General features: G+C 40.9%; 1 protein-coding gene across 1 annotated transcript in view; it reads right to left on the bottom strand.

Annotated features, from left to right (window-relative positions):
* LOC110490017 (cadherin-12) overlaps positions 1 to 19,148 on the bottom strand; it is a 200,358-nt gene extending 181,210 nt beyond the window's left edge. The window contains exon 1 of the mRNA XM_021563093.3: positions 18,702 to 19,148. The gene's annotated coding sequence lies outside the window, so the exon portion shown is untranslated. The remainder of the gene's footprint in view (positions 1 to 18,701) is intronic.
* Between the last annotated feature and the right edge of the window lie 287 nt (positions 19,149 to 19,435).

Raw genomic sequence — 19,435 nt, 5'->3', positions numbered from 1 at the left:
GCTACATCTGTCAGCATAAACTTTGAGTGAGGAGATTATTAGGTCATTAAGTTCATTTTGGAGCTCCTCACCTAAAGACAATTGCAGTACACCACTGGTGTCCTCTTTTCAAATATATCTCAGTATATCAGGGTGGATAAACAGAAAGTATATAATTGAATTGTTATGAACTGTGGAGCAAACTTTGTTTGCTTTGGGATATCACTCGTTCAGGAAACTGATGCACAATCCGGAACTACAAAAAGAGTATGGCTTAGGGTCGATTCACCCTCATAGGTCTACAATAAAAATGCCGCAGTCTTTTTATTTACAACAATCACTTGGGCTCCCGAGTGGGGCAGCGGTTTAAGGCACTACATCTCAGTGTAAGAGGCCTCACAATCGTACCTGGTTTGAATCCAGGCTGTTCAACATCTGGCTTTGATTGGGAGTCCCATAGGGCGGCGCACGATTGGCCCAGCGGTGTCCGGATTTGGCCGGAGTAGGCCGTCATTGTAAATAAGAATTTGTTCTTAACTGACTTGCCTAGTTAAGTAAAAAAAAAAAGTACATGAGCGGTGTTTACATTTCCTTCTTAGCTGCTATGTAGTTCCCGAACATCTCCTGGCTTGTGAGATCAAACAAGTGCCCCTGTTAATATTTTGCTGGGTCAGGAGAGCTGCTTCTGCCTCTGTCTTACACTTTAAATTTATGATGTAATTTTCATTGTGTCATGATAAGCATGGCAGGCGGGGAATGGAATTAGGTAATCAGGAAGGATAGATGATCTGAATCCAACCCCAAATAAAAAAATGATAAGTCGCACGCTAGCCAAATCGGAATCAATACACAGTCCAATGCTGATACAATCCAAATACAAAGTATTTATATCCAAAGTCTATGCTCCACAGTTTTACGCTGCCGTGAGCTGTTGTGAATGGTTATACAAATGTTATAATTGTCTATGGATATGAGAGGAGTAAACACAAAATGATTCAAAAAATAATTACCAAAACACTTTTTTTTTTTTTATTTAACAAAAAAATATATATTAAAAAGAATTGGCAAAGGTTCCACTTTGAAATCCAAATGTGAAATCTGAATATTTCATTAGGTGTTCCACAGGGATATGGTGTCCACTGCCTTACTGGGAGATGGTACTGAGGCTGTCACGTCCTGACCATAGAAAGCCTTTATTTTCTATGGTAGAGTAGGTCAGGGCATGCGTGACTGTGGGGTGTTCTAGTTTATGATTTCTGTGTGTTGACTAGTTTTTGTATATCTATATTGGTCTGGTATGGTTCCCAATCAGAGGCAGCTGTCTATCGTTGTCTCCGATTGGGGATCATGTTTAGGCAGCAAATACCCCGTTGTGTTTTGTGGGATCTTGTTTTTGTATTGTTGCTTTTGAGCCCTTCAAGACTGTATGTCCATTTCTCTTTATTGTTGTGTTGCTGGTTCACATTTAAATAAATTATGATGAACCCAAATCACGCTGCGCCTTGGTCTACCCATTTCGATGAGCGTTACAAAGGCAGTGTTTCCCAAACTCGGTCTGAGGACCGCAATGGGTGCACATTTTGGTTTTTGCCCTAGCCACTACACAGCTGACTCAAATAATCAAAGCTTGATGATTAGTCCATTTTCTTAATCAGCTGTGAAGTGCTAGGGCAAAAATCAGAACACGCCCCCCCCCCCCCCTCACGTGCATCAGTTTCTTGAATATTAACAAGGGTAAGCTGATTTAAGGGAAAACTTTTATCTCTAATGAAATGAAGATGAGTTTTGACATGGATGAATATAACTCAAAATTATATGTGACATCCGTTAAGAAAAAAAAAGTTAATTGCGGTGGAGTTAAAGCCGGGATAGGATAAAAACTGACAAGACAGAGAAATATTGTGAGACTTCTCACATATGGCTGACACAAAATTGTGCTAAAGCACTAATGTTTTATCCATTAGATAGCCTATCTTCTTGGATGAGTGTTTTTTTTTGTCCCCCATAAACGTTGAAAGATGAATTAATATTTATTTGATGGTGTATACCTTTTGGCACCTTTATATTTAGCACCTTTCACTGCGTAATCTCTCTGCACAACCATGATAAAAGGTAATACATTTTTCAAAACATTATTTTTGCAGAGGGTATTCAAAGGTTTTGATGATTATCTATTGATGTTCATAACCAAGGCACCAAATTCACAATGATGCCTATTGAATGGCAGAGAGCGATACATTATGAAGTTTAGTAATTACAGATGCCCATGTATGATTATCTCTCAGAATGAATTATGGATTCCCCACACACAAAGTGTTTCAGTACTGATTGACGTGTACAGTTACATCCAAACACCAGAAGATAATTAATATGTTTATGAATGATATTGACCTCACACTCAAAGCCATCATCTTTAAAAAGGTATGCTAATGTCTTCGAGTCACCTGAAAGATTTTGTGAATTCACCAGGAATGCTGTATTCCTATCTATTTCTTGTCTCTCATCTACAGCCCTATCCTCCAGCAACGATATGCCACTAGTAATTCAGCCTCTCAAAATGAAAGGGCCCCTAGCTAGCTTCGTTCTCTGGAAATCATTACAATCTCCCTCTACCTCTAGGGTAAGTAAGCTAATAGTCATTCACCTGTGTGACAGAAAATATTTCCAGTGTTGCCAATGGGGGCCAAGAAGGCTATGTTTAAGGTTATGGACTCCAACCAGACCCACCCATCATCACATCGTTTTTTTTCTTTCTTCGTTTTATTACCCCCCAACAACCAAGCCCCATCCAGATGATGCCAGACCAAAGAAGGTATTGACTATTGATCTGTCTGTTTACCTGCATGCCTGCCAGTCAAACCATTTACCTGTGCAAGTGGACTATAACAACAAATACACACCAGAAATGCAGTTGAACCATAACACATTGCTGTAATGCAACAGTCTCCATCAAGGCTTTTGCTTATGCATGGCCTCGAGGGAATTCATAACCACCTCAGTCAATCCTGTCGACTGAATCGTGTGGTGAATTTCTCACAGGCATGGAACAACATTTATTCAAAGGCACAGAAACCTTAGGGTTTTTTCTGCTGTGACTGCTATTTTTAAGACATACTGCTGTGGTGTTCAAAAACAGTACTTGAAGACTATTAGCTAATTCTTTAATGTAATTATTTGCCAGTCAAAAAATAATTCAGCAGTCAAAAGTGTATGAGGAAAACCAATATGAACTTGACTGAATGACAATGGATCAGATTCTGTCTCCACATTTCAATGCACACATTCAGTAGCTGATACTTACAAACTGCCGCCGAGACTTCACCCAGAAACAGTTTTGAATGGAACAGAATGAACTTAATAAAATGGAACACAATGCCATAGAACAGCATATAAAAGATAAGTTTGAACAGGGGTGCTATGTCAATAACATTCTGTCTGAAAGGGAAAGCCTTTCTCTCTCCCTTCGCCTCTGTCCCCTGTGCCAGGACCATGCGGTGATGGTGTGGGAGAAAGGCGTACTCTGATACGGCCACACAATAATCTCTGTCCTGCAGAGTCGGCACATCTCCCAGCCAGCCGGGTCCTTCGAGGACTAGGCTTGGCCATATCTGCTGGGCCTGCTAGCTTGCCATCCAGCTAGCTAACCCACTGCACCACACTCTTACAACCTACAGTTTACATGGTAAACAGACAGACACACATGCAACTTATGCCTGTTCTTCTTTCATCCTATGTAAGGTAAACCCCCAGGGCATCAGAAAGCTGTAACGTTACACTTGATTTTTAGACTAAACCAATGTCATGTGAATTAAGAGTGGTTTCCAAAATGATTTGGAAAATATTAGGGGAGGTTTTCCTCCTCTCTAAAGAGGTTCCAGCACAATGTACCACCTCCAGAAACCTGACAAAGTAATGGAGACAAATCTATATAAATAATTGCAAAGTGCAGCAGAGGAGTAGTGCCCATCATTCAGGGGGAAACGGGGCGCAATATCTCCTGGAGACAGAGGGTCATCCATCATGGCAGGACCTTAATTTGAGATATTTAGGAGTCATGCAGTTGATTGTCTGAGCCTTGTCTTAAAGGTCTGCAGGTTCTGGTCAAAAGAAGTGCACTATGTATCGAATAAGGTGCCATTTGGAACTCAGAAGCTCAGAAGCTAGTTAAAGCTGTTAAGCTCTGAATAGCCAAGACATTGCCTCTTTGCCTGTGTCTTTTTAATGCTAGACATTGTAAAAGCAGAACATCATACACAATATAAATAAAAAACAAACATGCTCACTTAAGCAAAATCAATTAAGCAAATCTGAAGCTACACAGGCAGAAAGATTTGTTATGACAGAATCAACTGGTTTTGTTGATTAGCATCTTAATGGCAGCACAGAAAATCGCTGTCACATCTCCGTAACGTCTCTGTAACGTGAGCCACTGGTTAACAACTCTTGGTGATTTTTGAGACATGCTATACTGCACCAAAAGCTGCATTTCTGCGAGGCTCGCTTGGAGCAGCATAGTTTACGCTTCAAGTCTATTTTCCTCACAGCGAGAGCATTGTAGAGATCTAGATCCACAAAAATAAGAACATTATATCTCATTTAATTTCATAAGTATTCTCAATATTCCTAAAACTAAGTAAGAAAATGGCAAAAATCACCAACGACACAATGAAAGGTTTGGTACCTCATTTTAGGCTTGTATATATATTAAAAAATAGAAAAAACATTGACACAATTGTTGATACAACTACTTCAAATAATTTTTATTCCAACAAACATGCAAATTTGTTTCTGAGGTTGCAATAACATCCTCCTATTATGAAGTGTGGCTGAAATTTCAGATAGCATCCCATTATGAAATAAAGCCTATTTTTTATCCACAGTGCAGCACCCTGAAAACCAAGTTGACGAAGGTATGACAGTGCGCTCTCGACACAATGTTAGTGTATTTTTGCTGTAATGGTTTATACAAACAACATATTTCAATCAGTGACGAGTTAATATTTAAAAAATTACCATACCGCAGGTATAATCCTCCCCCTCCAAGAAGTACTGCGGTACAGAGTGTTCAAGGTATAAAGGAGACCACAATGCCCATAGTCTAACAAATGGCAGTGAGGGGGACACACACACACACTCCCCCCTTCTCATTCACAAACCCACACACATAATTTAGCACAGTACAATGTCAAGATGAGTCCATTGCATGAGGGCGAAGATTGAAGAGCCCAAGGAGGAGAGTCTAGAGACTCCAAATGATCTCAAGTATTGATCCCATTTAAGCCCAAGGCTCTTGACAGACACATTCAGCAGAATGTGGTGATAGGTGGCATATCCAGGTGACTGATGGTCTCTGCTCTGCTTATGTTAATGGATAAAGGACACACATCCATAAACAGCCTCCTTTTCTCCTCTGTATCCCAAATAGCACACTATTCCCTATATAGTTCACTACTTTTGACCAGCGTCCTAAATTACTGCACTATAAAGGGAACAAGGTGCCATTTGTGATGCAGACCCTTTTCTTTCCCCCAGTCCAAGCTTTGCGGACATGCTTTTTTTGTAGAACCACTCAATCTTTCCATTAAAATTACATGGAGTGCAGCGAGAGTGGGTAGAACCATGAGGAGCTGTTGACACTGGTTCAGACCCAAATGGGACCCTATTCCCTTAATAGTGCACTCCCTTTGGGCTCTGGTCAAAAGTATTATACTATGTAGAGCAGGGCTGCCTAATGGTCTTCCTGGAGAACAACTGTCCTGTAGGTTTTCAGTCCAACCCTAATTTAGCGTATCTGATCCAGCTAGTTAAGGTCTTGTTGAGCAGCTAATTAGTAATATCGGGTGTGTTAAATTAGGGTTGGACTGAAAATCCACACGATAGTGGATCTCCAGGAAGGGGGTTGGACAGTCCTGATGTGGAGAATAAGGTGCCATTTGGAAATCATAACTACATTGGAGGGTTCAGAGGGGATGTGTGTATCTACTGCTCTCTTGTTGTGGGAGATGCATGCCTCTCATACAACAATAAGTGCAGTGGATTATTCAAAGATAATTGGATAGCTATGCTGTCACGCCCTGACCTTAGAGAGCTATTTTATTTCTCTATTTGGTTAGGTCAGGGTGTGATGTGGGTGGGCATTCTATGTTTTGTTTTCTGTGTTTCTTTATTTCTATGTTCTGGATGGGTATGGTTTTCAATCAGGGACAGCTGTCTATCGTTGTCTCTGATTGGGAATCATACTTAGGTAGCCCTTTTTTCACTCCTTTCGGTGTGGGTAGTGACTTTTGTTAGTGGCACTATATCCCTGTAAGCGTCACGGTTGTTTTTAATTTGTTGTTTTGTTGGTGACATTTACTAAAATAAAAGGGAACTGTACGGTCACAACGATGCACTTTGGTCTACTTCTTTTGACGGCCGTGACATATGCGGTGTACAGTTGCAGTTTGTTTTAATGTACAGTTTAACAGTTAACAAATCTAATAGGCTTATGGAAAAACCACATGAGATCCCGTGACAACATGTGAAGCAACATGAGATCATTTGAAACTAGACATGCAACAACATGATCTTGTGAAAATAAACCTAAAAAGTCCTGCTGCATAAAATAGATAATGCTGCAGACTTATTGACAATAATACATTTCTGCACTTTGCTAAAAGCTTAAAACTGCCAAGAATCAAGGAAATTGTTAGATTAACATCAATGTAAAATGAGCAGTGCTCAGGGACACTTGACAGAGTATACATGAATGCTTTGGGGATTTTAACTTGCAACCTCTGGGTTGAGTGCATCGATGTTTCTGCAGTGCCACCAGGTCCATTCTTTCTGCTTGGAATATGTTTTTACAAACTCTCAAAAATGAAGCATATGGTTAGGGTACAAAAAAGTCCAAGGTACACTTCACAGGTATACATATGAACTCACATGGTACAGTTTGGTACCTTGTAGGTATAATGGGACATTTTTCTACCTGATGTTTTGAATAGAGCACCACAGTGGAGGTGTCATAATACACATAAAACCTAGCGCTCATACAGGGAAATGCTTCCAATTGCCTTTTCACCGTTCATTTTTCCAATAAAGGATTTTTTTAAATACTTAAAATAAGGGCTCTGTTTTGTGTTGGCTTACCCTGGCGTGATGTTTTGATACCATGTAAATCTCTCTCGGAAAAGGGGCTTCAAATCAATATTTTTGGCACCATTTACTCTCAGATTCGAAAATGCTAATTTGCAACAAAGTAGACATGCAAGACTACAAATCCCATCTCTAGCTGACACCTTTGCTAACAGGTATTGTGTCTTTTAAAAATATCCACAAGACAGTTCATAGAATTCACAATTTAAAAAATGTAGCTAATTTATTCATTACTACATTAAGCTAACATTAGATAGTTAATCCAGAGATTCTTACCTTTGCCTTGATTCGGAAGTCTCGTCCAGATCATCATGGCATTTGTTATTATAGCCACATTAGCAGCTAATTAGATTTTCATTTGGGGGGGGGGGGGGGGTAAATATATAATATAGAATATATTGCTAAAAGTCACCTTGTCCTAGAAAGACTCACGCCAGGGCAAGCCTACATGGAACACAGGCCTTCCCTATGGGGAAATTAATTGTGGAAAAATGATTGGAACACATTCTGTGGTGCTTTATATAAGGTATGATCATGACTGCAGTTTGTAAGATGGAGCCGACAGATATGGCAGCTCTGTTTCTAGCTCCTAAGCAACTGTACTATTTTTTTTGTGTGTGTCATTTCTTATATTATTGGCCCAGAATTTTGTATGTGTTATTACATAAAGCCGGAAATAACTTTTGGATATCAGAGAGTCGGTAACTCACCAGCATTACGTGCAGGAATACAACTTTCCCAAATTGGATCCTTTGTTCGTACCCCCAGAGCAACATAACTTATTCCAGAGGCTGCTCCAAAACACAGTCACCGGAGAAGCGGTATTCGGAGTGGACTTCTGGTCCGACTCAAGAGACGTGCACACCATCCAGCACCTCCAAAGTATATTACTCACTAATATTCAGTATCTGGATAATAAAGTAGACAAGCTCAGGGCGAGGATCTCCTTCCAGAGGAATACAACTTTCCAAAATTGGATCCTTTGTTAGTACCCCCAGGGCAATATAACATGCACACCATTACGCATTTATGTTGAAGAATACCCGTAAGCGGCTACATTGCACAAGTCACCTGATGCTCCCAGAGTGATTCTCGCATAAAATACAGAGGTAGCCATTATTCCGATCGGTCCTTACTGAAAAACAAATTGTCCCGGTGGATATATTATCGAATAGATATTTGAAAAACACCTTGAGGATTGGTTATAAACAACGTTTGCCATGTTTCTGTCGATATTATGGAGATAATTTTGAATATTTGCAGGTGTTTTCGTGACTGCAATTTCCGGGCGATTTCTCAGCCAAACGTGAAGAACACACAGAGCCATTTCGCCTACAAAAATAATATTTTTGGGAAAAAAGGAACATTGGCTATCTAACAGGGAGTCTCGTGAGTGAAAACATCCGAAGCTCATTAAAGGTAAACGATTTAATTTGATTGCTTGTCTGATTTCTGTGACCAATTTACCTGCTGCTAGCTGGACAAAATGCTATTCTAGGCTATCGATAAACGTACACAAATACTTGTCTAGCTTTGGCTGTAAAGCATATTTTGACAATCTGAGACAGGGTAATTAACAAAAGGCTAAGCTGTGTCTCAATATATTTCACTTGTGATTTTCAACAATAGGAATATTTTCTAGGAATATTTATGTCCATTGCGTTATGCTAATTAGTGTCAGTCGATGATTACTCTACCTCACGCGGGATGGGGAGTCACTAGAGGTTCCTTTGACTATTGGATATTCTTATAGGCACTTTAGTATTGCCAGTGTAATAGTATAGCTTCTAGAAGCCTCAGAGCGAGTGACGTTGGAAAAGCTATTAGCGCCTGCTAACTAGCTAGCCATTTCACTTCGGTTACACCAGCCTCATCTCGGAAGTTGATGGGCTTGAACAGTGCAATGCTTGACAAAAGTGCTGTTGGAATGAATGTTTACACGCCTGCTTCTGTCTACCACCGCTCAGTCAGATAGTTAGATACTTGTATGCTCAGTCAGATTATATGCAACGCAGGACACGCTAGATAATATCTAGTAATATCATCAACCATGTGTAGTTAACTAATGATTATGATTGATTGATTGTTTTTTATAAGATAAGTGTAATGCTAGCTAGCAACTTACCTTGGCTTACTGCATGCGGGTAACAAGCAGTCAGTCTCCTTGTGGAGTGCAACGAGAGGCAGGTCGTTATTGCATTGGACTAGTTAACTTTAAGGTTGCAAGATTGGATCCCCCGAGCTGACAAGGTGAAAATCTGTCGTTCTGCCCCTGAACGAGGCAGTTAACCCATCGTTCCTAGCCCGTCATTGAAATTAAGAATGTCTTCTTAACTGACTTGCCTAGTTAAATAAAGGTATATAAAACATTTAATAAATCAAAAAATCTGCAAATCGGCGCCCAAAAAACCCGATTCCCGATTGTTATGAATGTTCACGCCCTCTTTTAAGCCAGACTCACCCATCTCTTTAAGGATCACAATGAGGTCATGTGCTAAACAGTGATTAGTGTAGTGAAAATTAAGACAAAAGTGGTAGTAGCATACAATAAGGACAAATTCCATGTAAACAGATACTGTCAAGATAAAAATATTTATGAATGTTAGATGACGCTTACCCAGACACACTTGTCTAAATTGATGAGTCATGTGAAAGAAATGCTATATCCTCCCGCCACATCAAGTGGTGGAAAAAGTACTAAATTGTCATTCTTGAGTAAAAGTATAAATCATTTCAAATTCCTAACAAGATGGCACAATTTTTTTTTCGACGGATAGCCTGGGGCACACCAAAACTCAGACATAATTGACAAACAAAGCATTTGTATTTAGTGATTCTGCCAGATCAGATGCAGTAGGGATGTTCTCTTATGTGAATTGGACAATTTTCCTGTCAAACTGTAACAAGTACTTTTGGGTGTCAAGGAAAATGTATGGAGTAAAAATTACATTTTCTATCGGAATGTAGTGAAGTAAAAGTTGCCAAAAAAAGAAATCGTAAAGTAATGTACTGATACCCCCCAGAAATATGTAAGTAAAAATACTTTAAAGTACTACCTAAGTACTTTTGACCACTGCCCAAATGCCTTCACACCAGTACATTAGCATACTTTACATACTGTTACACACACACTTATCATATCGTATTCCATACATAATTAAGGCCATGCAACCTGAATTGAAACCTAAGTGAGGTGCACATGTACAGAACATAAACCGATGCATGCGCAATTTATTTATGTGGATGCACTATATATTATGTGGTGGACACTTGATACATTCACATGATATTGTTGTGGTATGTCACAAAATCATGTTACGACCACACATATTATTCATTTTATATATCAATATATTGCTAAGTCTTGCAAAGTGGATGGTCTCTACAGAAAGTGTAAACGGTACAGCCAAATGATTACTTGCATAGTAGCAATATCAGAAATAGATAGTGTCAAAATAATATATACAGTATGTACAAGAACAGTATCAATAATGATATCAGTGATAGACAAGGTAGTTATATGCGTACAATCAGGGGTAAAGTGGTTAAGCAGGGGGATAAAAAAATAGTAGCAGCAACGTAATTAACGTGTGTTAATTAAGAGAGAGGATTTGAATAGAGGCACTGCAGATAGTGCTGATGACTGGTCCGTCCGAACCACGCATGAACAAGGGAATCTATATCGGAGAGCCTGTTTCTGTCCTGCCCTTTCTGTCCTGCCCATTCTCTTGACAACAAGGTTGATGAAATCCGAGCAAGGGTAGCATTCCAGAGGGACATCAGGGACTGTAACGTTCTTTGCTTCACGGAAACATGGCTCACTCGTGAGACGCTATCGGAGTCGGTGCAGCCAGCTGGTTTCTCCACGCATCGCGCCGACAGAAACAAACATCTTTCTGGTAAGAAGAGGGGCGGGGGCGTATGCTTTATGGTTAACGAGACGTGGTGTGGTCACAACAACATACAGGAACTCAAGTCCTTCTGTTCACCTGATTTAGAATTCCTCACAATCAAATGTCGACCGCATTATCTACCAAGGGAATTCTCTTCGACTATAATCACAGCCGTATATATTCCCCCCCAAGCAGACACATCGATGGCTCTGAACAAACTTTATTTGACTCTTTGCAAACTAGAATCCATATATCCTGAGGCTGCATTCATTGTAGCAGGGGATTTTAACAAGGCTAATCTGAAAACAAGACTCCCTAAATTATATTAGCATATCGATTGCGCAACCAGGGCTGGTTAAACCTTGGATCATTGCTATTCTAACTTACGCGATGCATATAAGGCCCTCCCCCGCCCTCCTTTCGAAAAAGATGACCACGACTCCATTTTGTTGCTCCCTGCCTACAGACAGAAGCTAAAACAAGAAGCTCCCACGCTGAGGTCTGTTCAACGCTGGTCCGACCAATCTGATTCCATGCTCCAAGACTGCTTCCATCACGTGGACTGGGATATGTTTCATATTGCGTCAGACCACAACATTGACAAATACGCTGATTCGATGAGCGAGTTCATTAGAACGTGCGTTGAAGATGTCGTTCCCATAGCAACGATTAAAACATTCCCAAACCAGAAACCGTGGATTGATGGCAGCATTCGCGTGAAACTGAAAGCGCGAACCACTGCTTTTAATCAGGGCAAGGTGACCGGAAACATGACCGAATACAAACAGTTTAGCTATTCCCTCCGCAAGGCAATCAAACAAGCTAAGCGTCAGTATAGAGACAAAGTAGAATCGCAATTCAACGGCTCAGACACAAGAGGTATGTGGCAGGGTCTACAGTCAATCAGGTATTACAAAAAGAAAACCAGCCCAGTCACGGACCAGGATGCCTTGCTCCCAGGCAGACTAAATAACTTTTTTGCCCGCTTTGAGGACAATACAGCGCCACTGACACGGCCCGCAACCAAAACATGCGGACTCTCTTTCACTGCAGCCGAGGTGAGTAAAACATTTAAACCTGTTAACCCTCGCAAGGCTGCAGGCCCAGACGGCATCCCCAGCCGCGCCCTCAGAGCATGCGCAGACCAGCTGGCTGGTGTGTTTACGGACATATTCAATCGATCCCTATCCTAGTCTGCTGTTCCCACATGCTTCAAGAGGACCACCACTGTTCCTGTTCCCAAGAAAGCTAAGGTAACTGAGCTAAACGACTACCCCGTAGCACTCACTTCCGTCATCATGAAGTGCTTTGAGAGACTAGGCAAGGACCATATCACCTCCACCCTACCTGACACCCTAGACCCACTCCAATTTGCTTACCGCCCAAATAGGTCCACAGACGATGCAATCTCAACCACACTGCACACTGCCCTAACCCATCTTGACAAGAGGAATACCTATGTGAGAATGTTGTTCATCGACAACAGCTCAGAATTTAACACCATAGTACCCTCCAAACTCGTCATCAAGCTCAAGACCCTGGGTCTCGAACCTGCCCTGTGCAACTGGGTACTAGACTTCCTGACGGGCCGCCCCCAGGTGGTGAGGGTAGGTAACAACATCTCCACCCCGCTGATCCTCAACACTGGGGCCCCACAAGGGTGCGTTCTGAGCCCTCTCCTGTACTCCCTGTTCACCCACGACTGCATGGCCACGCACGCCTCCAACTCAATCATCAAGTTTGCGGACGACACAACAGTGGTAGGCTTGATTACCAACAACGACGAGACAGCCTACAGGGAGGAGGTGAGGGCCCTCGGAGTGTGGTGTCAGGAAAATAACCTCACACTCAACGTCAACAAAACTAAGGAGATGATTGTGGACTTCAGGAAACAGCAGAGGCAACACCCCCCTATCCACATCGATGGAACAGTAGTGGAGAGGGTAGTAAGTTTTAAGTTCCTCGGCATACACATCACAGACAAACTGAATTGGTCCACCCACACAGACAGCAGTGTGAAGAAGGCGCAGCAGTAACTCCTCAACCTCAGGAGGCTGAAGAAATTCGGCTTGTCACCAAAAGCACTCAAACTTCTACAGATGCGCAATCAAAAGCATCCTGTCGGGCTGTATCACCGCCTGGTACGGCAACTGTTCCGCCCACAACCGTAAGGCTCTCCAGAGGGTAGTGAGGTCTGCACAGCGCATCACCGGGGGCAAACTACCTGCCCTCCAGGACACCTACACCACCCGATGTCACAGGAAGGCCATAAAGATCATCAAGGACAACAACCACCCGAGCCACTGCCTGTTCACCCCGCTATCATCCAGAAGGCGAGGTCAGTACAGGTACATCAAAGCTGGGACCGAGAGACTGAAAAACAGCTTCTAACATTGAGTGGCTGCTGCCAACATACTGACTCAACTCCAGCCACTTTAATAATGGGAATTGATGTAAAATATATCACTAACCACACCTTCCTCCAGTCCAACCAGCTGTGGGATATTGACCCCTGTCACAGTGCTGTCATTCACAACACCAGCAATCTCAGACAAAGTGTCCACTCTGGTCTTTCTGAAGCGCTGCTTGATGAGGCCAGAGCACAAACTTGTTCTTGTTTTGACTACCGCAGTTATCAAAATTCAGGTCCACAAGTGTTTCCCCACCTCCGTAGTTGGTGAAGAAATGGTGCGTGTAGTTGATGACAGCGCTGCTGCCTTTGTTTGCTTAGGCCACCTCTCTTTTTGATAGGAGGCATTAGACCATTCTCCTTGTATGACTGGTGGAGGAGAATCAGTCGTGTTCTACTGATGCTGAAAAACAAAAAATAACTACAATCCCAATCCACAGAGTAACGTTACTCACAATACAAACCGATTGTCATAGCTACAGTTAACCAAATAAGTTAGGTTCAACATTAACGTTAGCTGGCTAACTTGCAATGAAAACAACAAATTTGACAAAATTAGAAACATATAATATCTGAAACTATAGCTAGATTCTTACCCGTATACATGAATGAAAGATTCACGGCAGATTGCAACCCCTTTCATCAAATAAGACGTCCTTTGTTGTTTCCGTTTAGTTTGCACAGCTTGTTTGGCCAGTTGTGTTCCAATGATTTCAAAACTCGGTACAATTCTTCTGTGACAACAAAACTGTTGATCTCCGTTTCTTCCCCATCACCGTCATCAGAAGACTCTACAATGTTTTCTTCAATGAAAATGTTTTTACCTCAATCAGGGATTTGCTCGTCGTCTGATTCATTTTCAGAGTCAAAGAGAGTCAGCATGGCACGATCATCCTCCAGAAAGTAGTCCATCACAACTTTTTCCCACTGACCTTTGTCGATAGCGCCTGATAAATTCAGGTCAGCTATGTTATTGAGAGCAGTAGCAACATATTTGCAGTTCTCCGTGGCTAACGTTATATCTTTAGAAAAAACTGCAGTAGAAAGGATTATCTACGCATAATGAGCAGCTCATTTTATAGACACAAGATGAAACTCATCTCTCAGCATGTCCAGCCCACTCATTACCCCAGCCAATCATGGTTAGCGGGAAGGTTTCTGACGTTTTCTTTGGCTAGATCAACTAGGTTCTTAATTTAACAACTTTATTCGTATTTACAGTTGGCAAAATCATTTTTTATTAAGGCACATGAAAGTTCACATGTTCGAGGAGGCATTTCTGCCAAAAAACGCATTTCAATAAAAAAATATTTTGTACGTTCAAACGGCTCTCCTGTGACTTGCAACATATACCTTGTTTCCTGACTTGTGTCACATATATTTAAAAGTTTACACTATTTGTCTATGGCAAATATACTTACATTTCTACTCTTTCATCTGTATCTGGTGTTCGCTTGTTACTGGCTAGCTACGTCTTCAGCCAGCATGGAACAAAAGGGTCATAGAAAAAATCACGAAAGGCCTGATAGAAACATCAATTTGACGGTATTCTTTCCAAATGTCTACATAACCAAATATGCTAGACACGGTGGGATATTTTTGTGTCTGTAAAATTAATTATGTGAGAAATGGCAGTGTGAACTTTTATGAGCAAATATTGATATGATTACCATCATATTGTTTTACTCCATGTGTAACTCTGTGTCGTTGTATCTGTCGAACTGCTTTGCTTTATCTTGGCCAGGTCGCAATTGTAAATGAGAACTTGTTCTCAACTTGCCTACCTGGTTAAATAAAGGTGAAATAAAAAAATAAAAAAATTTGAAGTAAACGCGATGACATGTTGTGTGGTCCTCCCACTACGTCTCTGGAAAGCATACAGTTTATTAGGCTACAGATTAAATACATTATGATGAACTTCACGGGATGGTGAAAGTGCAAGGTGATGAGCTTGATGCTTTTCCAATAAATATAGAGGGTCTTATTATTCTGGTGACATGATGATCGATGCTTGGCTGTCGCTTGGCAAATAAAAATGATCTTACTCTTTTGTCCATAATAATCTCATCATGTAGGCTATACCCGCACTGTATCTACCAGCTGTTGGCTAGATCACACAAACCAATACCGGAGTCGGCACTTTCGCTTTGTAACGCATCATTTTTTTGTGTGACAGAATCATTGAGATGAGAATGCAATGGACACCCATTTAAATCACATATTTTGATTTTAACAGCGGAAGTTATTTTTTATGTGTGTTTCCTCAAGCACAGACTTTTATCTGCAACAAGTCAATTTGATGGCAACAAACCTCTTGTGGAAAAAATAACTATTTTATTTATGCAGATTTTAGAATATTTGCATTCAAATCTGTCACCAGTTGAATGGAAACCTAGCTAATGATGTAATTTCAATGTTGTTTGAGTTGCTTTGTGAATCATCAAATTAGCTTGACTGCAACACTGCATCCATGTTTCTCGACATAGGCGTTTCAAAGAGCTGTCAGTTAAGTGAGCTCATTAATATGAAATATGAAATTTCACATGTGAAACATGTTCTTGGAATGGCTCCCGAGGGGCACAAAGGTCTAAGACACTGCATCTCAGTGCAAGAGGTGTCACTACAGTCCCTAGTTTGATTCCAGGCTGTATGACATCCAGCTGTTATTGGGAGTCCCATAGGGCGGTGCACAATTGGCCCAGCGTCGTCCGGGTTTGGTCGGGTTAGGCCGTCATTGTAAATAAGAATTGAACTTGCCTAGTTAAATAAAAGTTACATTTAAAAAAATGCATTGCATGTGACATTTCACATGTGAAACATGTGTTTTTGGAACACTTCACACTTCCTTCCTATCAGTTGCCGGATAGGAAGGAAACTGTTCAGGGATTGAAGATGGATCAACGACATTTTAGTTACTCCACAATACTAACCTAAGTGACAGAGTGAAAAAAGGAAGCCTGTAAAGAATAAAACAATTCCAAAACATGCATCCTGTTTGCAACAAGGCACTAAAGTAATTCTGCAAAAAATGTGACAAAGTAATTAACTTTAACTGAATTCAATGTGTTATGTTTCGGGCAAATCCAATTCAACACATTATGGACTACCATTCCCTATATTTCAAGCATAGTGTGGGCTGCATCATGTCATGGGTATGCTTGTAATCGTTAGGGACTGGAGAGGTTTTTTAAGGTTAAAAAGAAACGGAATGGAGCTAAGCACTGGGAAAACCTGGTTCAGTTTGCTTTCCCCCAGACACTGGGAGATTAATTTACTTTTACTAACTTAAAACAAGGTCCAACTACACTGGAGTTGCTCATCAAAAAAGACAGTGAATGTTCCTGAGAGGCTGAGTCACACTTTTGGCTAAAATTTGATTGAAAATATTTGTCAAGACTTGAAAATGGTTGTCTAGCAATGATCACCAACCAATTTGACAGTGCTTGAAGAATTTAGAAAAAAATAATGTGCAAATATTGTACAGTCCAAGTGTGCAAAGCTCTTAGAGACTTACCCAGGAAGACTCACAGCTGTAATTGCTGCCAAAGTTGATTATAACATGTATTGACTCAGGGGTGTGAGTACATACGTAAATTAGATATTTCTGTATTTCATGAAAGCAAAACAACTTTGTCATTAAAGGGTATTGTTTGTAGATTGTTGAGAAATTATTATTATTTTTATTCAGGCTATAACAGAACAAAGTGTGGAACAAGTTAAGGGGTATGAATACTTTCTGAAGGCACGCACTGTATCTCCCCACATGTAAACCCTACGGGTGTGGGTGGTGTAGCAGTGTAGCTCTTTAATATGTTGTCCTCATCTCACCTTCTACAGATCACCAGAGTAAGCATCTGCTACTGTAGAATGAACAGGGACAGGGTGCATCTGTGAGCCCATATTCCAAATGTAGCATATCAGATAGTGTGTGTTGCAAGGCTCAAATCAAATTAAAATAAGTAATTTAACTAAACTAAAATCCCAATTCAATAATCAAAAAAAGGACATTTATTTAAAATGACTTCTCAATAAATTGAAAAGTAGAAGGTATTTATTTTTAAAATGTGACCATTTCTGAACTTTATTTCAAATTGCTTCCTGAATTGACTTCCTTCAATATGAATTGAGCCCAACCCTGGTGTGTTTCCTTTTTCATATCTACTCAGTTTGTTGGTACTAATCTCCATGGATACCACAATAAATACTTTAATCCATTAAGTACATTTATAAATGTACATATGTAAACATGGGCTATAATATGCATTATAGCACGTCATACCTGTGATGCCAAAGCAGGCTGTGTTGTGTTTTGATTGAAAAGTGCAAATTAAAAACTCACACCTTTATGTTTACTGTTAATATTGCAGTTATTTGTACAATCGAAGCGATTGGAACTTATTGGGACTCAGATTTTCTGTAAAGGGAATCTCTAACAAAAATGATCTTACAAAATACAGTGATGCAATTTGTTGTTTTCATCTCATTACAAAAGTGTTAAACAGCGTTGTGAAGCTGAACCACATGCAATCCCCCCAAAATTGGCATTTGCTTTTTGGTATCCCTCAAGTCAGTGTTGAAATCAGCACCTTGAAGTTGCCCAAACCACTTGACAGGCTATGGTTTGATAACCAATGTTTGAACACTTTCCAACACCAAGTTGAAAGGCTATATTTCCTTTTAAATGCAAATGAACCGAAATGGCTCACTATGACTTATAAAACGGGGGCATAACACAGTCCCAGTGAGTGGTGTTTCGTTGCCTGTGTTGCCAATCTGCATTCACTGAAACCTCCTGTGTCATCTATAAATGAATCAATAGGTTTGCCTTGACCCAAAGACCATACAGACATGCCTGAAAGACATTGTTCAATATGACTGACCCTGCACTCCGAACAGAACAGAGCACAACACAAGCCTCCTGTCTCATCAAACTCTTTCTGGTAAAACTGTTTCAAGGACACCCGCTGGTTCTGCTTCCACCACATGCACATCCAAATAACATGTGGGGATAACATCTAATAATCTATTGATTTGGCTGGAGGGGGAATAAAACGCAAGTCAAACATTTATAGCTTCAAAAAATCTTTGGCATCAAGGAGGCTTTGAAAGCCATTTGCAGCAGCTGCAGCAGCGGGGTGACAGAAATGACCATGAGTTTCTGGCACAATAACTCAGTTTGTTACTTATTGACTTGGAGGGGGAATATACCCAATATCAACCTAGCCTACATAAAAATAAAAAAAAACACTCCAACTAAGAGGTAAGTAAAACAGCACACATACCTTGATTGATTCACACTGTTTCAAAGCCAGCTTAATCCAAGCAGTCAAACTATCCTCCAAGCTTATTTTCCCTGTGTAGAATACAAGACAAGCTTCTTCTCTCTTCTCCTTTTTTTTGCCTCCTCTCTATGATTCCCTCTTTTATCATTTACCTCTACCTCTGTCTTTGGTATCTTTCTTTCATTATCCTTTTCTGTGCAAAGCCTATTGCCCACGCCAGACTTGATGCCGGAGTGTGTGCCGCTAGAGGTACAAAACAGGGAGAGAGAATGTAGGAGTCTCCCTATGGTTTTAAAATGACGAGTGAGAGAGAAAGTGTGGCAGAGCAGTGTGAAAGAGAGCAAGCTTGTGTGAGTGTATGAGAGCGAGCGGGAGAGAGAATGAGCGAGGGTTTGTGAGCACTGACTGGCTCACTGACTGGCTCAGTGGCGAAGGGCTTGCGTTTACGCTGGGAGCTGGGGCAGCCGTGATTGGTGTGAGGCAGCCCCCTGTCAGGTCCCCGGAGCACTGGGATCTTCATCAAGCACATTATAGGGATCTGGAGAGCCCTCTCTTCTGCATAGAGAGTGGCAGTGATGTGTACTGTGGTCACTGGGGGATATTCTAATCAGAGAGACAGTAGTGCCACTTGGGGATGGTGTCTCTTCCAAGCTCATGTGTACACAGATAATGCTGCCGAAATTGGGGAGTACTGTAGTAGTGTGGTGAGAAAGGAGACAGGGCAGGGAGAGGGA

This window comes from Oncorhynchus mykiss, chromosome 15 (genome assembly GCF_057628025.1).
Source record: "Oncorhynchus mykiss isolate SJ-2025 chromosome 15, ASM5762802v1, whole genome shotgun sequence".
Taxonomy (NCBI): Eukaryota; Metazoa; Chordata; class Actinopteri; order Salmoniformes; family Salmonidae; genus Oncorhynchus; species Oncorhynchus mykiss.
This window is presented reverse-complemented; position numbering and strand designations above follow the sequence as displayed.